We start from the raw sequence: 20,050 nt of genomic DNA, 5'->3' as shown, positions 1-20,050 counted from the left end.
CTGGACTATTTTATTACTTGAAGGAGATGGTTTCTCTGTACAATTCTTGATGTTTCTTCTCATCTCCGAAAGTTGTATTTCTCTTCTAAATGACATGAAACTCATTCATATGCCATATGAATTGAATTTTGTTTAAATTTTTGCAGAGGTACAATTTATAATATGTTGTTGTTTCAATTTATTTATTGTATGTATATTAGTACATGAAGTTTCATTAGCTATTTGTTTGTTTAAATCTCAATTTGACTACAATTTTGTAATATACTTAATTTAGATATTCATCATGTTGATTTGCCAAACTTGTATTTTGCAAATGGGATATTCTAGGAAAATGGGGTCACAATTTGAGTCATCTTCATAAGGGACTTTGAGGTTTAGTGAAACCGGCTGAAAAGGAAGCCTCCTCTCCTACACTTCTAGCTCTGCAAGGCCATGTGGATTTTCTGCAAGCTTCAAAATTAGAGATATAATTCAAACTCTACTTAAATCTGCAAGCAAGAAGGACCCAAGTAGTGTTATACTAAGAGAACCCTTTCTGTGTGTTAGCTCAAATCCCATTAAACCTTTTGTAATCAATACAATTGGTAATGTCCGATTCTGTTTAATGTGTTTTGGAGACAATTAGCATTGCTATTGAATTGACCTGTTTTAACATGCTGCATTGTTTTGGCTTTGTTTCTTTGTTTTTCGAAAGTGTTCAAAACTGTTTTGAAATGACAAATCAAGTGCAGGTAACAGAAATATTTACAGCTAACTAATAACTCAGAAAAGTGACAATATTCAAAACTACAATCAGCTGAAAATTCAAGATTTATAATCTGTGTTGAATATACATAATTTTTCAAATTTATGAGCAACTCAGATCATTAAAAAACTTTACATATCTATATACAACATATCCACAAAATGTAGCAATAAATTATAAAATAGCTGGTTATATTCATAAAATTTTCAATCTGACTCACTTAAAATGGACCTTTATTGGCTTAGCTGAAGTTATTGTTGTGTTCCTTTGACCTAGGCAATCCAAAATGACAAGACAAGCTCTCCAAACCTAGCTGATAAAGTCTCTATAAACCCAATGTCCCTCTATACATGTATGACCAGAAACGGCAATGATATGACCAATATAAAGCAAGATAATAATAGCTCCAAGCTAGACTATGGTTACATGCTGTGCACGCTGTCCCTTAAATACTTCATCACAAAGTAAAGATAATTTACAACAATATTATGTACACTCTTGTTGCTGATAATAAATTGCAAAATTGTTTGTGTGCTGAATCTGATGCTAAATATGTTTCTACTCCTGTACAGCAAGAGACACCTTCACTCAAAACAATTCTTCTCCTACTAGTGTCCTTTTGGGTGATATTGTGGATTCTTGGATATTACACCTCCTTTTATAGGAGAATGTAGGCTTCCATCAATGGAGTTTAAACAACATTTCATTCATGAACTTCAGAAAATTTCATCTCTTTGTGATCAACTTAGTAACAATTTTGTTGCTGCTTCAAATTTCAATGAGTCTCTTGAAACTCTTGCCTAACCTCTTGTTATGACATAGAAATCAGAATTTTTGTTGTGACTGATAACAACTTCTTGAGCGCTAATAGGTTAACATTATCCTTAAAGAAAGCCTTCTTTTCCATTATTTCCTTTGTGTTGATAAGATTTGTGTTTGCTTCCTTTTTCTTTGCAAACAAAAGATCCAAAATTTCTGTATGTTGTAGAAGCCTTGTTAAATTTTTATCATAGTTTTGAAAGGCCAGCATGAGCTCTGTCGTAGGTAGATATTGTGTAGCCAATGGGTCCCGAAGGTTCTTGTTGTGTAGCCGACGGGTCCCTTCAGGAAGGTTCTTGTTGTGTAGCTGACGGGTCCCTTCGGGAAGGTTCTTGTTATGTAGCGACATGTTGTATGTGGCCGACACCCCTTCGGGAAGGTTCTTTGGAAAGTATATATACACCCTTCGGATCATTGTAATCATCATCATAAGCATAATGTAATGTCTCTGGTATGCGAATAATACAAGGAGTTCTGTTGTTCTTATCTATAGTCTGTGTGCATTAATTTCTTTACCCCAGTACGGTAAACATTTGGCGCCGTTGCCCTATGAACCTGGAAGGAGGGAGGAATGAAGATTAATGTCAAATCAGCTTAACAAAGATCGAAATAAGGTGAAGGGAAAAGATGGAATACGTACTGCGCAAGAAAATCTAATTTTGGCACAGCAAGTCGGACACAGAAGGAGATTCTAGAAGATTGCCAACAGACACAGAAGCACGGAAGAATTGTTGGAGGAGGCTCGACAGCGGGTGGAAGAAGCCAGAGAGGAGTTTTTGAATTCGCCGAGGGAAGAGAATCCAGACGGAAGAGAATTGACTCGCACGGCTCAGAGTGCCGAAGGAGCAAGAGCGTGGAGTGAACTCTTCGTCCGCAATACACTTCCAGAAGGGACAGATTCGCTTAACGGAGACCCTTCTTCACCAAATAGCGTCAGTGTCGGGATACCAAGCGTCAGCATCGGGATGGCGGGAACAAAGGAGAAGTTGCCTAAATTTGATGGTGATGGAGCAACTGATCCCATCCGACATTGTAAAACTTGCGAAATGATTTGGAGGGCCAATGGCATAACCGATACAAACGAATGGGTGAGGCAATTTTCGGCAACCCTACGGGGTGTGGCAATTGATTGGTTTACTGATACCGATCCACAAAAGTTAAACAGTTGGGATAACATTAAAAAGGAGTTTATCACAGAATTTCAACTCTTGCATGACGATAATGAAATTGTAGCGGAGATATTCAATACTAAGCAGGGAAGAATGAAACAGTTCTTCGAGTCTTCCCAAGGAAGTTGAAGGACTTGATCAATAAGATGGAGAATAAGCCAGCTGATGGGTTACAAAAAAGATGGTTCATTGAAGGCCTTCACTTGAAGCTACTAAAGAAGATGAAGATCATGCCACCATCGACATACACTGAAACGTATAATCGGGCAATGAACCTCGAAAGCGAGCAGAAGAGAAAGAAGAAGAAGAAGAGTAGTTCATCTGATTCAGATGACGATGAACCTTCAGGAGAAGATAGTAGCGATGATGAAGGTAGCAGCAAGAAGGTCCGCACTCTTCAAAAGGACATGATTCGAATGATGAAAGAATTCAAGAACATGCACAAGGAGACCAAGGGTAATGAGCTATGGTGCATCGAGTGCAAGAAAGAAGGCCATACGAAGGGATCCTACCCAAAAGATCAATTTTGTGAAATTTGCCAGATCATGGGACATTCGATAAAGGAATGCCCTTTCAACCTGAAAACATGAGCACTGCAACAAGTGTTCCTCACACAGGAGGCGTCTGCGTCAAGAGGGAGGGAGAACACCAGTATGGAGGGTGCCACGTTGGGAGGATACAGAAATAATCGGCGAAGTCAAAACAACAACAATGGCAACAATAACAATGGCTGTCGAAGTCGAATCCAGTACAATGCGAATGGACAATTGATCGTTCAATGTCGCGCATGCAATTTGTGGGGCCACTTCACCCGAGAGTGCACAACAATGAACACACCGAAATTGTTATGCAGATGGTGCGGACCTGGCGATCATGAAGATGCTAAGTGCCAGAAGTCGGCAGTAAACTTGATCACCGTCGGGACGGACGAAGAAGAGGTTCTGGCCATCACTCGGAAGCAAGCGAAACTATACCCCGACCTGACGAAGGAAAAGAAGGGACCAGAGGAAGCGCTGGCAGAGATCTAGAAAGCAACGTAGGCAGAAACAACACACCTAAAGGACACGACTGGTACGTCTGCACGGAATTGCGCAGAACAGAACATCATACGACAAATATTACAAACTGAGGTACCCGTCAAGATAAATGATTTGTTGCTCACTATACCTCAATTTCCATACGACACTCATGAATATAGCTCCAATTGCTAAGCAACCAACAGAGCAAGGAGGGGAGAAGGAAGGTGGCGCAAGTGCGGAAGATCCGATGCTGTTAGCCCTTTCATCCGGACGCCATCCGACAGTCGTTGAATTGGGAATTTTGGGGACTATTCCGACAAACACGATTGTGGACGGAGGGTCCGGTGTTAATGTGTTATCGGATACTTGGAAGAGGTTGGGGCAGCCGGCATTGTGGCCTCCTACATTCCAGCGGCTAACGGCCGACCAACATGAAATCAAACCATTGGGAGTCTTGACGGCACAACCAATTACTATCGGAACACAGTCATTTGTGCTCGACTTTGTCGTGATTCCATTGAAACGAAAAGGATATGATACTATTTTGCGCCAGAGGTGGCTGATACAAGCCAAGGCGAAACACGATTGGAAGAAGAATACTTTATCGCTTGAAAGCAAGGGGCAGAAATACATCATTGATTTACACACCCAAATGGTAGGAGAAGAAGCTCTGTTATCAGATTCCGAAGAGGAGGATGAAGGGAGGTAGCGTATTGAACCAGATTAGGAGGGAGTCTAGCGGTTGGAAGGAGGATCAATGGACAACGATTTGGATTCTGTCAACGGTCTTTACCACTAGCAGATAGAGGACTACGAACTCTTTCCGAGCTGTAATATGTTAAGGGTGGACGAAGGTGAGAAAAAAGAGGAAAATGAATGTCTAGAGGAATACAGAGAAGCAGAAGAAGGAAAGGCAGTTACGGCTGAAGCTGAGGGGAAAAACATATAGTACGAACCTAGAAAAAGGAAAGATCCCACCGTACGACTACGTAGAAAGAAAATGTTACATCGAACCACGGATATAATAGAAAGGTGCCAGCAGCACGGAAGACACATCATATGGTTGGCATAGGAAACAAAGAGGAAGGGTTCAGCAGTATGGAGTACAGGTTCTAAAATCAAGAATGCACTTATTGACAAAGAGTGGCAGTTGATGGAATTCATGGTATTGAGTGTTGAAAACAAGCTGTGCGATATGGAGAGATCGTGTAACTTAAATAAACTTCGACGATTGCAGGCACAAAGGGCTATAGAGGTGACACAGAACAGGGGAAAGCATGGCACGATAAGCACTTGAAGCTAAACAGGTTTCAGCCCGGACAGTGGGTGTTAAAGTATGATGGACGAAATGAAATCAAACCAGGGAAGTTTAAGGTGAAGTGGGTCGGGCCATACGAGATCCGAGAAGTGGGTGATAATGACACAATTAAGTTATGGACACTAGATGGCAAAGACATACCAGATACAGTGAATGGGTCAAAGTTAAAAATATACTATGAAAGAAATGGTCCCCCACCAACAAACAACTGACGAAGGAAAAAAATAGCTGTAAGTAATGTATATATGTAAATAATGTATATATGTCAATAGAATATAGAAGTTGATAGTGTCAAGTAGTGAAACAGGAAGGAACGACAAGTAAATTTGGAAATGGCTGGAATTTTCAGCATTACAAAGTAATGGGTAGCACAACCTGGCATACAGCTTTAGCAGACACAATATAAACACAACATTTAAAACAATAACTGTACGGCCTTATAAGAGCAAAAATAAGGAAAATATTATAAGTTTAGACACTGTATGGCAATTACAAAGGAACATACAGTGTAGAACCCGTGCGGATTTGACAGCTTGTTGATGGAATCCCTGTTGATGTACTGACTTTCCATTTTGCATGTTTTGGTACGGTACTACATATCGATTTGGCGTATGGATTTCGGTACAAACACTAGGGATTATTGCTATTGCCACCATATAGATGTTTTGAGTTGGCCACCATATGAATGTTTTAAGTTTAGTCACTGTACAGACTTTTCAATTTATCGTACGGATCTCTACAATGCAGTGTACCGTATGGATTTTGATAGTAATGCTTATCGTATGGAGTGTAAACTTTAATACGTACAGATTTTATATTATGTTTGCCTTCTGTTGTTGGTGTACGGATTCAATGCCTGAAGTTCCCTGTACGGATTGGAGACATCACGAAGACGTAAAGTCCTGTGTACGATCTTTTAAGATGAATCACCGTACGGCTTTTTAGTATGCGTATGGACAAGTAAGGTGAACCACCGTACGGATTTTTTTTGCTCATTCCTGTACGAACTTTATTAAGCAATTGAAAACATTTAATGCACATTGTATGGGTCCGTATGGCAATATGGTAAGGACATCCAAGGCATCCGTACGGTGAGTAAATGGAAGGATTTCATGTGTTACTAAGCTACCATACGGTAATCCAGTTTGGTGTACAGAGTTCGAAGTTCTTATTTCCAGTTACCGTACGGAAATAAAGAATACAGGAACCGTACAAGCAATTACAATTTATCTTCTGGGGCAAAGCAGCATAAGGAAGGAGTCGAGAGGCTGTCTAGTAGCAGGGAGACTATGGTAGATGCAATCCATTGTGTAGCTGTACATTGGCAGCATAGAAGAAGGGTGGCAAGAGGTTTTTAGTATAAAAAAAAAAAAAAAAAAAAACGACGATAGATTGAAACTATTCAGAATGAGTAATGCATGATGCCAAAGGGAAGGGTAGACATAAGCAATTGCCAGAAAGAGTGTGGGATCAGAAGAAATCGAAAAAATAGTATGTTCCATGCAGTTTTCTATGGGTTTCGGAGTGCTGATTTGGTGGCGATGCCCCCTAGACCCCCAATTGTTGCGGATTATCAGTCGTGGGAAGTATGACCAGTTGATGAGACCTAGAGCTGCTGCAGGCATGGAGTGTCGGTGTAGCAGAGGCACTTGGAGTAGGTGTTGGACGTGAGGCTGTCTTGGTGGATGCATAGCGGACTCGAGAGGAGTTAATGATCCAGTTGGTAGTAGTACAACGACACTTGGCTCAGGGTACCCAGGAGTTGGAAGCAGAGAAAGCAGCACGGGTGGCTATCAAGGTCAGCTTGACTAAGGAGACAGTGTATTTTGAAAACCAGTTTGATGTAGGCACGAAACAAATGTGAAAGTGATGTGGCAGAAGCAGATTTATCTTGTTGTAGTTAGTCAGTTAATGTATTTTGTTTGATAATTGTCTCAGATATTTTGTAATTGTCGTCCGAAGATGACTTTTTCTTTTGGTGGGGATGATGTCGTAGGTAGATATTGTGTAGCCGATGGATCCCTTCGGGAAGGTTCTTGTTGTATAGCCGATGGGTCCCTTCGGGAAGGTTCTTGTTGTGTAGCCGATGGGTCCCTTCGGGAAGGTTCTTGTTATGTAGCGACATGTTGTATGTGGCTGACGGACCCCTTCGGGAAGGTTCTTCGGAAAGTATATATACACCTTCGGATCATTGTAATCATCATCATAAGCATAATGTAATGTCTTTGGTATGCGAATAATACAAGGAGTTCTGTTGTTCTTATCTATTTTCTATGTGCATTAATTTCTTTACCCTAGTACGGTAAACAAGCTCTGTCATGAGTTCCTTTATATACTTCATTACTAAAACAGAAACAAGAGTGTTGGTCAGTGCTATGTCAACTCTGTGTTCAATGTAATTTAAAAAATAAAATTCCCAATACTAACAGGATGGCAGAAACCACTCTAATACCCCTGTGATATTGTCTTAAATCAAATTTGGATTTTCAATTTTGAATGTTTGACACAAGCTTTAGTACCACTCTAATGTCTCATGGACTCTACCCTCAGAACATTGATTTCAACCCTTAGGATTTTTGTCAAACACTTGCCATACAAAATGTGAAACTCATTGATTGGTGATTCTTTTTTGGTACTTTCAATGAGAATAATAATAATCATTCAATTGACTCAAATGATCATATGCAAATGCCTAAGTTGAGTTGAGGATGTATACATATATATAGAATGCAATAAAATCACTATTGTGTATCAATAACCAAAAGATATTAATGCAAATATGTCACAAGAAACCTACCTAAGCAGTTAAACACCTAGATCAAGGAGGTATTTCTAACAAAATCTTCATATGCTCATCAATGGGTGAAGACATGTGAATTGTGTCAGCAATTTGTTGGCAAGCAAAAACTTGTCGCTCTTCCATTAAAGCCAGTGGTGATCGATGAGCATTTTCAACAATGGGGAATTGATTTCATTGGTACTATTAATCCGTTGTCAAGCAAGGGTCATACACATATCCTAGCAGCAACAAACTACTTCACTAAATGGGTCAAAGAAATTCTGTTGAAGGGTTCTACATCCGAAATAATTTGTGACTTTTTGAGCAGAACATCATTTCACATTTTGGTGTTCTGAATAAAATTGTTTCAGAGAATGCAACTGCTTTCTCTCTTAGGGAAGTGACTGAGTTTTGTTTCAATTATGGAATAACTTTGGCACATGCACCTTATTATTGCGCACAGGGTAATGGCCAAGCATAATCAAGCAACAAGAATTTGGTGACTATCATTAAAAAGTTGGTTGAATCAAATCAAAGAACCGGGCACAAGGCTTTGCTTGATGCTTTGTGGGCAGATCGGATTACTCCTAAACGAGCAATTGGAATATCTCCCTTTCAGTTGTTATATGGGATCAATGCTCAAATTTTAATAACATTAGACCTTCCCGCTCTCAAGTTAGTACGACCCATCGAAGATAAACTTATTCAGATGCACTGGATAAGAGGATTATGTTTCTTCAACAATTGGAGGAGCGGAGGAAAGAGCTGGTTGATCCACTCGCTGCTTATCAACAACAAGTAAAACTTCTTTTTGATAAAAAGGCCAAATACATAGGATTTCAAATTGGTGATCTTTTTCTACTTTGGGACAAAAAGCGAGAACCAAAAGGAATGCATGGCAAGTTGGATTCTCTTTGGTGAGGACCTTTCACAATTCATCAAATTGCAAGCGAAAATTGTTTCTGGGTTGCATATCCTGATGGATCACTTATGCCAGAGTGGACAACATCTAAAACATTATTTTCAGTAATTATCAAATAAGTACTTCTTGTATATAAGTTTTGTTTTAGGTCGTAGGTTTTTGTTTTTATTTTTCTTTTGTCGCCTGACTCTATTGCCCAGTGGAGTGGATGAAGGCACTTAGAGAACTGGATTCTATGTTGCTCTTTGTTTCCAAGAACAAACAAGTAACATTCCCTAGACAGGGCCAGTTGTTGTCCTGCATTTCGTCACCACAAAGTATAGGTAGCTATATGAAACTTATTCAACTTAGTTTCGCATTTCTCTGAGTTTAGTTCGTTATTTAATTGGTTAGTATTGATCAACCAATCATTTCCAATTTGATTTAATGAATCCTTTTACTCGAGGCTTCCGTCAAGTCTTTTTAGTTTTTTTGTTTGTTGAGCCCATGCTAAGCCTTCAATGCCCTTTTTCTTGTTTTTGAGTGTGTGTTTGTTGGCTTTTGGTCCTTTGGTTTTTACTCAAATCATTGCTTTCGGTTTTTCGTTCGATTTGATCTATCTTAGGGCTTAATCGGACTTAGCAATCAAAAAATATGATCATTTTAGTGCCCAAAAAGTGGACCTTTTAGGTGCAACTGCACGAATTAAAAATATCATGCTATATTTTTAAGTTGACATTCACTTTTTGAAAAATATAACATGAATTCATTTTATGTTATGATTTTAAGTTATGTCATCATTTCAATTTTTCGCTTAAAGTAATTGTAGTGCACTTTATGTTATATTTTTAGGTTGAGTTGCTCCCACTTTTTCCTCCATCTTTTTCGCAACTCCTTTGCCTATATAAAGGAGTGTTCTCTTATTGTAAAATCTATCTTTTATTGTATGCAAGAGAGCTTTGGAGAAGTTGTGCAAGCATAACTTTGATTGTGTAGCGCCATTTTGGAAGAATCAATTGTGACTGAACTTTGATTGAGTGAAATTGTTACTTGTGCAAGTTTGAAGCTTTGATTGTGATTTGCATTTGTTATCTTTGATTCACATGTTGTTTTGCATTATTGATAATTGAATTTAAAAAGAATTAGGAACCAATCGGATCTGAAGCTTTGATTGGGAGTGGTTGTAGCGATATAGACTAGAAGCTTTGTCTGTGGCTTTTATCTCTTTCTTGATTCACAAAATAGTTGAGATATCTTTACTTCTGGAAGACTTTGTACCCCAATAGTAAAGCTTGTTCATATAGAATAGATTACGAACGGACTTAGAGCCAAATCTGTACACTTTCAGATAGCCTTTGAGTTGGTGTTGGTTTATTGATATCACTGTTTCTAGCTATTAGATAGAAGTGTAGTTAGAGATTTCATCTTGCCCATTACTCGCTCCACAAGTAAGTGGATTCTTTCTAGAAAGCTAAGAGAAAAGAATATTGGTAACACAGTAATGTCCCTTCTTCTGGATTAAATTTGAATGATGTAACCTGCAACTATTCATCAATATATTATAGAAAAATTGTATGTGAAACACATTAAATATATTGGATTAAATAAATATTAATCTAAATACTACCCATACTACCCTTCCTAATCCTTCAAAAGAGATCCTTCACAAATCACCTAACCCTCCGGTGGGAATTGTATCTCGATTAGGTAATTATCATATAAAGAACATCTTCCTTAGGCCTCTTTGGGATCTCTAGTAATAGTACTTGGTAGAGATCCCACCTCTAACCAAGTTTCTTATCTCTAACATATAAATATATTTGATCACTACAATATATATTCTCTAAGAAATTCTCTACAAATCTCTCTCTGGTTTCCAATCCGGAATCTTGACATTCAATCAAGAATGTCTTCTAATCTTTGAGTTCTCTTAAAAGAAACCCGATATTCTAATGAATTCCCTCTACCAAGTTCTTACTTTATCTCTATTAGAACTATACATTTCTCATCTCAATCCTTGATCTCTATGAGAACTATACAGTTCTCATATCAATCCTTGATAATTTTACTGACCAAATGATTCGTATTTATTTATGAAATAAACATGTCAAATGAACACGCCTCTAATTCCCTCTAGTTTTTCATTTTATAATCCTTCATAGAATATATATTACGTCAATTCCCAAAATTCAATATATGTTAGTTTAGTTTCTTTACTTTCTCTACTTTGATGTAGTTCAACTCTCTTAGGCATAATTGTTTTTTATTCCTCCCATAATTGATTTATCATCCGTATCATTTTCAAAGAGTTGCAAACCTTCATAATCACAATCCTTTTGAAAAGTCACAACCCTTCATAATCACAATCCTTTGGAAAAGCCATAACACTTAATACTCTAAGTCCTTTGAAAAGTCACAACACTTCATAATCACAATACTATCAAAATGTTACAACACTTCATAATTACAATACTGTCAAAAAGTCACAACCTTTCATAATCATAACTCTTTTGAAAAGTCACAAATCTTCATAGTTAAAATATTTTTAAAAAGTCACAACCATTCATAATGACAACCTTTTCAAAGAGTCACATCCTTTCATCGTTAAAAATATTTGAAAAAATGTCACTTGTTCTCTTCTCATTCATCTTCTAATAATCCTTCTTTAACTCTTCTCTTCTTCTCCTCTTCCTTCCTCTTTAAAATGAACTCTCCTACCTTTTATACTATTTTAAAGGGACATCTTTTTACTACATCTCTTGACTTTTTATTAGATTTAGTTAATTTATATTATATTATTTATTTACTTATCTATTTTATATTTATCATCATTTATTATTAAATCTTATTTAGAAAGATAACATATTTTCTACAATTTTTCTCTTGTATTTAATTGATTAATTAATTTATTCAGTGTAAATTTATTATTATTTAATTGTTTTAAATATTATACTAAATATTATTTTATTTATAATATATTATATATATAATTTTTATTTCTTATTTCTATACTTGAATATAATTTTATTATCATTATTTTTTTAATTATTATTAAAATTATATTTTAAAATGGGGACATGACAAACACCCTTTTACGAAATCTTTCAACTTATTGCTTACCTTGAGTTGATCCAAGGAATGGTGAGAAGGGGGAGCCTTCCTTTTAAGGTAGGAGAGACTCCGTCTCACAAGTTGTGGCTGGTCATCCTATTTTGTGATTAGATTTTACCCAAAATTGTAGGTTGCAAAATATCCACCCAACAAGGAGGCTGTGGTATAGAAAATAGTCGAAGGGTTTTCTCAAATTCAAGTTACCAGAATTAGTATTCAGGTTCTTAGTACTTCTTCAAAGGATCCATTATGTTTTGAATTGAAGAACTTTATTAGAATCATTGCTAGGATTCATCTATTAGATTAGCTATTTTCAGCCGTACACACTTTTGAGGAGATAACCATATTCAAGAAATTGTGTTCTTAGAATGGCCATTTATAGATTGCCTACTTCTAGATTGTCTTCTAGCATGTTTATTTTTTGTTGATATGTATTCTTATGGAAAATCTTTGTGAAGATTTCTTGAATTTAAACTTTCATATTTGTGGACCGAGTTGTATGATAAACTTTCTTTCTATGTAGGCAAACTCTCCAACATGCTAAAATTTAGTTTAACTTGTTTTTTTTCTTTTTTTGCTCTCAAACGGAGTGGGATGCTTTTCCCGATGAACTCCCCCACCTTTTTCCTGCGTCGATCACTCTGACTGCCATGACCATTCTATTTCCGTGTATCTGCTTTTCATGGTGTGCTCTTCACATGGCTCCCTCTTTGAGCGTTCAGCCGTTGTCCAATGTGCCCTTTGTTCGTCCACCTCATTACTATCTGCAGCGTATCCCTTTCGGCCCTCATTGCACACATTTCTTTTGGGAGCTCGTTACTGTTTTCATCTAGTCTTTTGCGTGCCTTTCAACTTGTTCGGTCTATGGTGTGCTCTTAGTATTTCTCAGTGGGTTTTCTCTCTTCCGTTTTGTTTCATTCCAGGTGTCTCTGATATTTTTTTTTTGGGTCCACTGCCTCATATCGGATTTGCTTCATTTTTCAAGTTCATTGGTTTGATCTGATATACTTCTTGGCTCGGATTTTTGTTGTTTTAACTGTTATCTCTTTGTTTGTCCAGCTTAGGGTTTTCTTACGGCTCCAAACCCTAGTTTATACTGGTGGTTACAGTGACTACAGGTGATAACTCTTCTCAAAATCAAACCCACACATACTAGCGATTATGTGATCGTGTTTTGAAGATGGAAATGATAGCACCTTGCTGAAAGAACGGGTTTTTGAATTGACAGCAGAAAAACCTCAAACAGTCCATGGAATCGAACACCTTGAATATTCAATAGTTTTCAGATACTTTCATCTTTGAAACAGCAGGGTTGAAATCCAACTTAGAGGCTGTCATTGAACAACTGGACAGGCTGGACAAAATTAAAGAATAGCAGACCGAAATGGCAACAATACACTCTTCTTTGATTGTGGAAACTAAACAGAAGGTGAAAGCATGGGCTTCTCTTTGCACCAATACAAATACTACTACCCCCAAGCTGAGTATAGACAAGATTATCCAAGGCAAGATTGATGATGAGCGGGTGCGGCGTGCACGTGAGCTCAACTTGTGTGTCTTACACCCACCTCTGACCCTGCTATTGTTGGACATTCCTTTCTCTTTGATCAACTTGGTATCTCGGATATTACCTTGAATAGAGGTTGGTTTGGTATGGGGGCACCCTTTTCATCAGATTCTTCTCTTTTTCAAATAGGCTTTGTGCCCTTAGAGCGAAGAGAAAGTTGTTTTCTCTCCCCTCTAAAATTTATCTGCACGAAGATCCTACTAAGGCACAGGTTATAGAACTCAAACATGCTCGAGGAATTATGGCAGATGCTAGGCGTACTGAGAAATGAGCTGTTATTAGGAATCTTAGAGCTGTGGTTCGTGATTCTCCTCCTACTGGATGGGTAGAGAGGAAAACCTCCAAACCGGCATGACAGTTCCGACAGCAATCTGACAAGAGGAAGCTCCATTCTCTTCTTGTCGACTGTTGGAATGGTAATGGCTCTTTATGGTCATTACCCAATCTTTTTCAAGATGCGGTGGGGTCCTCAGATATTTTGGCTATTATTGAGACTCATGAGAGCCCCATGCGCCCTCCTCTAGGTTATCCTAGTTATCAGTTTGCAAAGATGAGGTCTGGACTTTTGGTGGGGTCTGTGGGTCTGGGGGTGTGGCTTGCTTGGTTCGTGATGATATTTTCAGTATCATTTCAGTTGTTCACTCTAACGCCTTTGCCAGATTTATGTGGGTTTGGATTGGTCGACAGAAATACTAACAAAGAGATTTTTATTGTTGTTTGTTATTTTCCACTGACCTCCTCTCCTTATGTCATTCATGACCCGCAGAATGGAGATCCTTTCTGTGATCTTCAGGAGAGCATTTTACAGTGTGCGGCTTTGGGTGATATTATTATTCTTGGAGACTTCAACGCTCAAACCAAGGATCTTCATACTCCTTTGCATGATCATGGTTTTGATTCGATTTGCACTTCTGAGTTAGACCCGACTAGTATGGGACTTCAGCGCACCTCAGATGATGTTCGTGGACCACTCTCAGGTTATGGCCATTACCTCCTCTAGCTCTGTGAGTCTTTTGGGTTGTTGATTTTGTACGGTTTATCTTTCCTTCTTGGATCGGACCTCTTTACCTGTTGGCCGCACTGTGGTGGTGCGAGTGTTGTTGACTATGTCATTTCCTCTCCTTCATTTCTTCCATTCGCAGTTTTACCATTTCGTGTCTCCCCTTGGCTGATCATGCTCTTCTTAGCATTTCTACTTGCACTTCCCCCCACCCGTCGCACTCCTTCTAGTCTTCTCACTACCCGGGTGATACTGTCTCCTTTCCTACTCATTTTCATTACCGCGAGAGCGATGGTGAGCTCTTTACTTACCACCTTATGAGACTTGTGACACTTGCTAGTATTAGTGAGTCGCTTGCTGCCTCTGACATGTTTGATTCACCTGCCTCTACCATCTAGGATTCTGCTCTCCTTTCTATTCTTCAACGTTCCCCTCCCTCTCTCAAAGCTAAGCATCGAAATACTTGTTCTATGAATAAATGGTTTGATATTGATTGCAAAGCTTTTCATCACTCTGTTCATGTCGACTGTAAGACTCAATCTCCTGCCTTCACCCATCTATGCTTTTCGCACCTCTATTTTCTTCGCCACAAGAAATGTTCTTTTGCCTCTTTTCAGTGCAGAATCCTTTGCTCCACACTTATTTAGAATCCCCAGATCTTTTGGCGTACCCCTTTCCCTCGATGCTCCCCCCCATCCTCCACTCTCGACTACCACTCTCTGACCTCCCATATCATTACACTTTACGAAATTCTTGGGCAGCCACCTCTTCACTTCACTCCACCTCCATACTGCCATTTGTTCACCTACTCCAGTATTATTAAGGCCATTAGATCTTTGAGATGCAATAGAGAAGTAGATGAAGAGGGTTTCCAGGCAGAACTTTTCAAACTTGGTGCTTCAATTCTCAGATCTTACCTTCTTGCACTCTTTAATACAATGGTTTGCACTAGGTTTCCTGAGTCCTGGTCTAGACATGTGGTTTACCCTATTCACAAGTCTGGGTTTGCTTTTGATCCAGGTAACTACAGGACTATTATAATTGGACATACTTTTGCCAAACTTCATGCCACTGCTTTGAACACCATGTCATCTAGTGAGCTTGATAGAAGAGGCTGTACAGCTAAAGGGCAAGCTGGTTTTCGGGCAAACTATTAGACTATGAATCATGTATTCACGTTGCAGGCTATCATTGAGGAGGCTAGGCACCGCTCTCAGAAGGCCTATTGTTGTTTTGTGGACTTCCGTAAGGCTTTCGATTTTATTCCTAAGTTGGTCTTATTTTAGAGACTTCATGAGATTGGGATCTCATATATGTTGCAGACTACTATTATGAGGCTTTATGAGAGAGTAACCAGTAGGCTTAGGACTCCGGAGGGCTTTTCGGTTCTGATTCAGTGCACCATTGGGGTGAAGTAGGGTTGTCCTCTTTCTCCTATACTGTTTGGTTTGTATATTAATGAGTTGGAGGATTTCCTTGTGAACTCCTCTCAACCGGGAGATGGGTGTTATTTGCATTAGATCTTGATCTCCATTCTCCTTTTTTTTGATGATTTGGTTCTCTTGGCCTCTTCTCCCGACAGCTTGCAGAGACTCCTTGATGGTCTAACTTCTTTTTGTGATTAGCAGCAACTTGTGGTCAGTTTGTCTAAGACTCGGGTTATAGTCTTTAACTGTTTAAAGACCTCTCATCTTCATTTCTTCTTTCAGAGTCAGGAGGTTGAGATTACTCCCTCTTATATGTATCTCGGTGTAAAGTTCTCGGGTCCGCGCTTCAACTTGAGACCAGCTATTCAATCTAGAGTTAGAAATGGCATGGGTTCCCTGGCTTTGCTAGAAAGACAATGCTTCAGGCGTCATTTCCAGGATATTTCATCCAAGTTGACCCTTTTGGACTCCCTGGTTTTCTCTATGACTCGATGGTTTGGGGGCCTTCTCTTATTGCTTTTAATTGGGCTTCAATTGAGAGGGTTCAAACATTGATGTTATGGTGTATCATAAGATGTCACAGACTCACCCCTCACAACATTGTCTTAGCTGAGTTTGGAGCGCATCCTCTCAAACTTGCCACCATTTTTTACTTGATTTGGTTTTTTCATCGGCTTCATAATTTTATGGAGTCGAGGTTGACCGGCACAGATACTCTCATCTGGCATACTGTTCTTTTGTTGAGATTATGAGATTTGACACCTCTACTAGATCTCGTTGTTGGTACGCCCAGGCCACTTCTTTGTTGGGTTCGATTGGTATTGAGATAGATCATCTTCCTCCTCATTAATTTTCACTTGATGCTCCCGCTCATCCTCTCCCCTCATGTCAGGAGTTGAACGAGCATGTCAGACAAGATATTTATGGATAGTACATTACCACTACCTAGAGTAATCCCCCAAGAGGTCTGCGACTTAGGATGGCTTTCTATGTTGAGCATTTTCTTGAGATTCAGGATGGTATTATTGTTCGCTCTGCTTATCTCTATCGGCACTAGAATCATGCCTTACGGTTTTTTTAGGCTCATTCAAAGTTGGTTCTCACCGCCTCAAGGCTCGGACCGATCACCATATGGATCAGGCTGATCAAATATGTCAGCTATGTACTTTGGCAGAGGTTGAGACTAAGATCCACTTCATTTTTTGATGTCCTCTTTACTATGAGAGCAGAGGGAGATTTTATTGCCTTTTCAGAGACTATTCTTCTCTTTTGATGTTCTTCAGTTATATTGATTAGCAGTGTCTTGCACCTTATCTTCAAGAGGCCACCCATCTTCGAGAGATTACCTTGCAATCTTTTATACCTTTGGGGCAAATTTATGACCAGCTCATTACTGCCTTTTTCTCTCCCTTGTCTCCTCCACAAGGTTTGATAAGGCCTTCCAATACTTCTCATTCCAAATCGGTTAGACATTGCACCAGTCTCTCTAGGCACCGATAGTCCTACAACGGTTATACATGGCATTTTAAGACTATGGATCATTCACGGGTTTACCCCTCTATTACTGATTTCTTTGTGACAAGGAAGGACCCTTAGTCCTTACCTTGTTTTCTTTCTTGATTTATTTTTTTCTTTTGTTTCTTCTAAGTCATCGTTTGGTCCTTCTACTTTGGCCGACTCTTTTGTTTGTATGCTTAGTCCCATAAGCCTTGTTGGTTTCTCGTGGACATTAATATTATTATCTTAACTTTTTAAAATTATTTCATATTTTAGAAAATAGCTTCTGGTTTAGATTGTGTATGAGTTTTTTAACATCAACATTTCAGATCACACCCTGTGATCCATCATCATCAGGATGCCAGTGAAAGAGATGCATAAGATAATATCTTTCATTGGTATCCTTATGATGGATAACAAAGTATAATCCGAAACGTTGATGTTAAAAAACTCATACACAATCTAAACCAGAAGCCATTTTCCAAAATTATAATGGATTGTGGAAAATTGATAACATTGAATTATTTTATGTGCAAAATTTTGTTAATGTTTATAAACAAGTGTCATTTGCATGGATTTGAGATGGAAGAATGGAATTTGATAAGTCTAATTTTCTGTTGAAATTAGTGTTTGAGCTTATTATGACCTTTGCGTGTTGTTTAGGCAAATCAAATTGTTTAAGATTATAGGAACTTATTGCTAATTTTAGTGAAGTGCAGTTCTCTTAATATGATTTGCATCTTTTCTGCACCCTTTGTTTAAAACAATACAGTCCTTGTGTTACACTCATACTCTTCAATCTTTCCTTTATTTGGAAATAGTAAGTGTTTATCAGCTGCTATAGGTTGTTTTCTTTAAATGAGAAGGAATAAAAATCTTGTCTTGAGCAGAAGTGGTGATAAGCCTTGTGCCCTTGCCTGAGAACTAAAACATTGGCAGTCAGTTTCTTTCGTAATGAGTGCTCAAAATCCCAAGAGGTAAATTATACAATGTAAAAGACTAGAGGTTGCATCCTTGGCTTGTAGTATTTTTGTTTTGCCTTCCAATTTGAATGGAGGTTTTGTTGGTTCCCAAAACTGTAGATTGGAAAACCAAGAGCCTGCCACTTCTACAATAGAACTTTTCAATCAGTTCTGGCCAACGAATGGGAATACTTCTCGATTCCCCTGCACTTTAGGCTTCACTACACTTAGGCGGGTAGACCTTCTCCTCGAACCTGATTACTGGGTTCAGAGCTTTTCTAAAGCGAATTTAAGCTTTGGGAGTTCTCTGGCTGGCAAAGTCCTTGAACTCAATCAAAATGAAACTAGATGCTAAGTGTTTGAATTGAATGAATTGTATAAGGTTTTAATAATGGATTTGATGCTTGTAGAAGGAATATATAGATTTTCTGAGTTCAATAATAAAAAGACTAGTGCCTCTGCTCCTCTGGGCAATAGAATCAACTTCAGTGAATTTTCACATACAACTTTATAATGTTCTACGCACTTATACTGCCAACAATTAAATAATCAAGATGCGACAGATCAAATATTTTGCAATCTTAAATTAGTTCAGATTGAACTTTAACTCCTCTGGTAGGAAGACAAACTGGACACAGATACAGAAACAATTTAATATTTCACAATATTTGTGATGATTGAACTTGAAATACTAAATGACCATGTCCACTTATTTGACATTTAAATTGTATATAGAATTCCAAAAAATAATTATAAAGGACGAACCATCTGCAGTTTAAATCTCCATGCCATTTAAAAAATAAACAAAAGACATTTTATTTTATTATAAAAATAAAATAATTGAATTTATATTATAAAGTCATAATATATCTCCTTATCCCTCATACAAAATAAGATAACTACTTGTAGAATATGATTGTTCGAATATGTATGTTTTTGAATATTCTTGATTCTGTCTTTTTGAATTGACTTGTCTTTCATTTTATATCTTGAATAATGTAAGACATGACTTATCAAATAAAGTCACGAATCTTCAGATTATATCTTCTCAAACACAATTCTTAATAATAATAATTATTATTTATGGAAGCACCCTTTGAGAATAATCATTGGATCTTTTAATTATTTAGGACATCTTCACAAACTATGGTTGAATATTAGTCTGCCGTTAATCATTTTTGGCTTTGCTGCCTTGTTTGATAAAAAACTATTGTTGTCCCATATCTTCAATTTGTTTATTATTATTGTTGTATGATCAGAGGACATCATTGGGGCTAAATGATATGGATGGTAATGCTTCCCATTAACCAAAAATTACTGAGTGCATACATTTGCCTCTGACATGGACTCTCTTTGTGCTCGACTTTCATGTCATCACTCATCTTCTTAATATTTGCCTTCCAATATCTCCATTTTATTTGTCTTCTTGGGGAATTTGTACAATTATCCTTATCGAAAATCTGGGGCTTTCTCCATTCTGATTCCTTTCACGGGCGTATCTAAACCTGCTAATGCTCCTCGTCCATTGCATATATTAAACTTCATGATGACTCATTGTCTCAGTTATTTATGGAACAAGTACTTCGCCGTGACAATCATCTATAGATTTTTACTTGTGTCTCCTATTGTTATGGTTCTGTATTTACATCGTGGCATCAAACTTCTTGGTTGATGTTGCCTTATCCTGCGTGGACTATAAATCCCTTGTTTCCACGTTGCTACACTCAGGCATCTTC

The 20,050-nt window shown here is 38.1% G+C and overlaps 1 protein-coding gene across 2 annotated transcripts in view; it reads left to right on the top strand.

Moving 5' to 3' along the window:
* Nucleotides 1-20,050, top strand: part of LOC149538896 (protein DAY-LENGTH-DEPENDENT DELAYED-GREENING 1, chloroplastic-like) — a 205,698-nt gene that overhangs the window by 172,324 nt on the left and 13,324 nt on the right. The window lies entirely within an intron of this gene.

The sequence above is a fragment of the Cupressus sempervirens genome, chromosome 9, assembly GCF_028749045.1.
Source record: "Cupressus sempervirens isolate cs-2001-9-10 chromosome 9, ASM2874904v1, whole genome shotgun sequence".
Lineage (NCBI taxonomy): Eukaryota > Viridiplantae > Streptophyta > Pinopsida > Cupressales > Cupressaceae > Cupressus > Cupressus sempervirens.
Note: the sequence above shows the minus strand (reverse complement) of the source record. Positions and strands in the feature narration are given on the sequence as shown.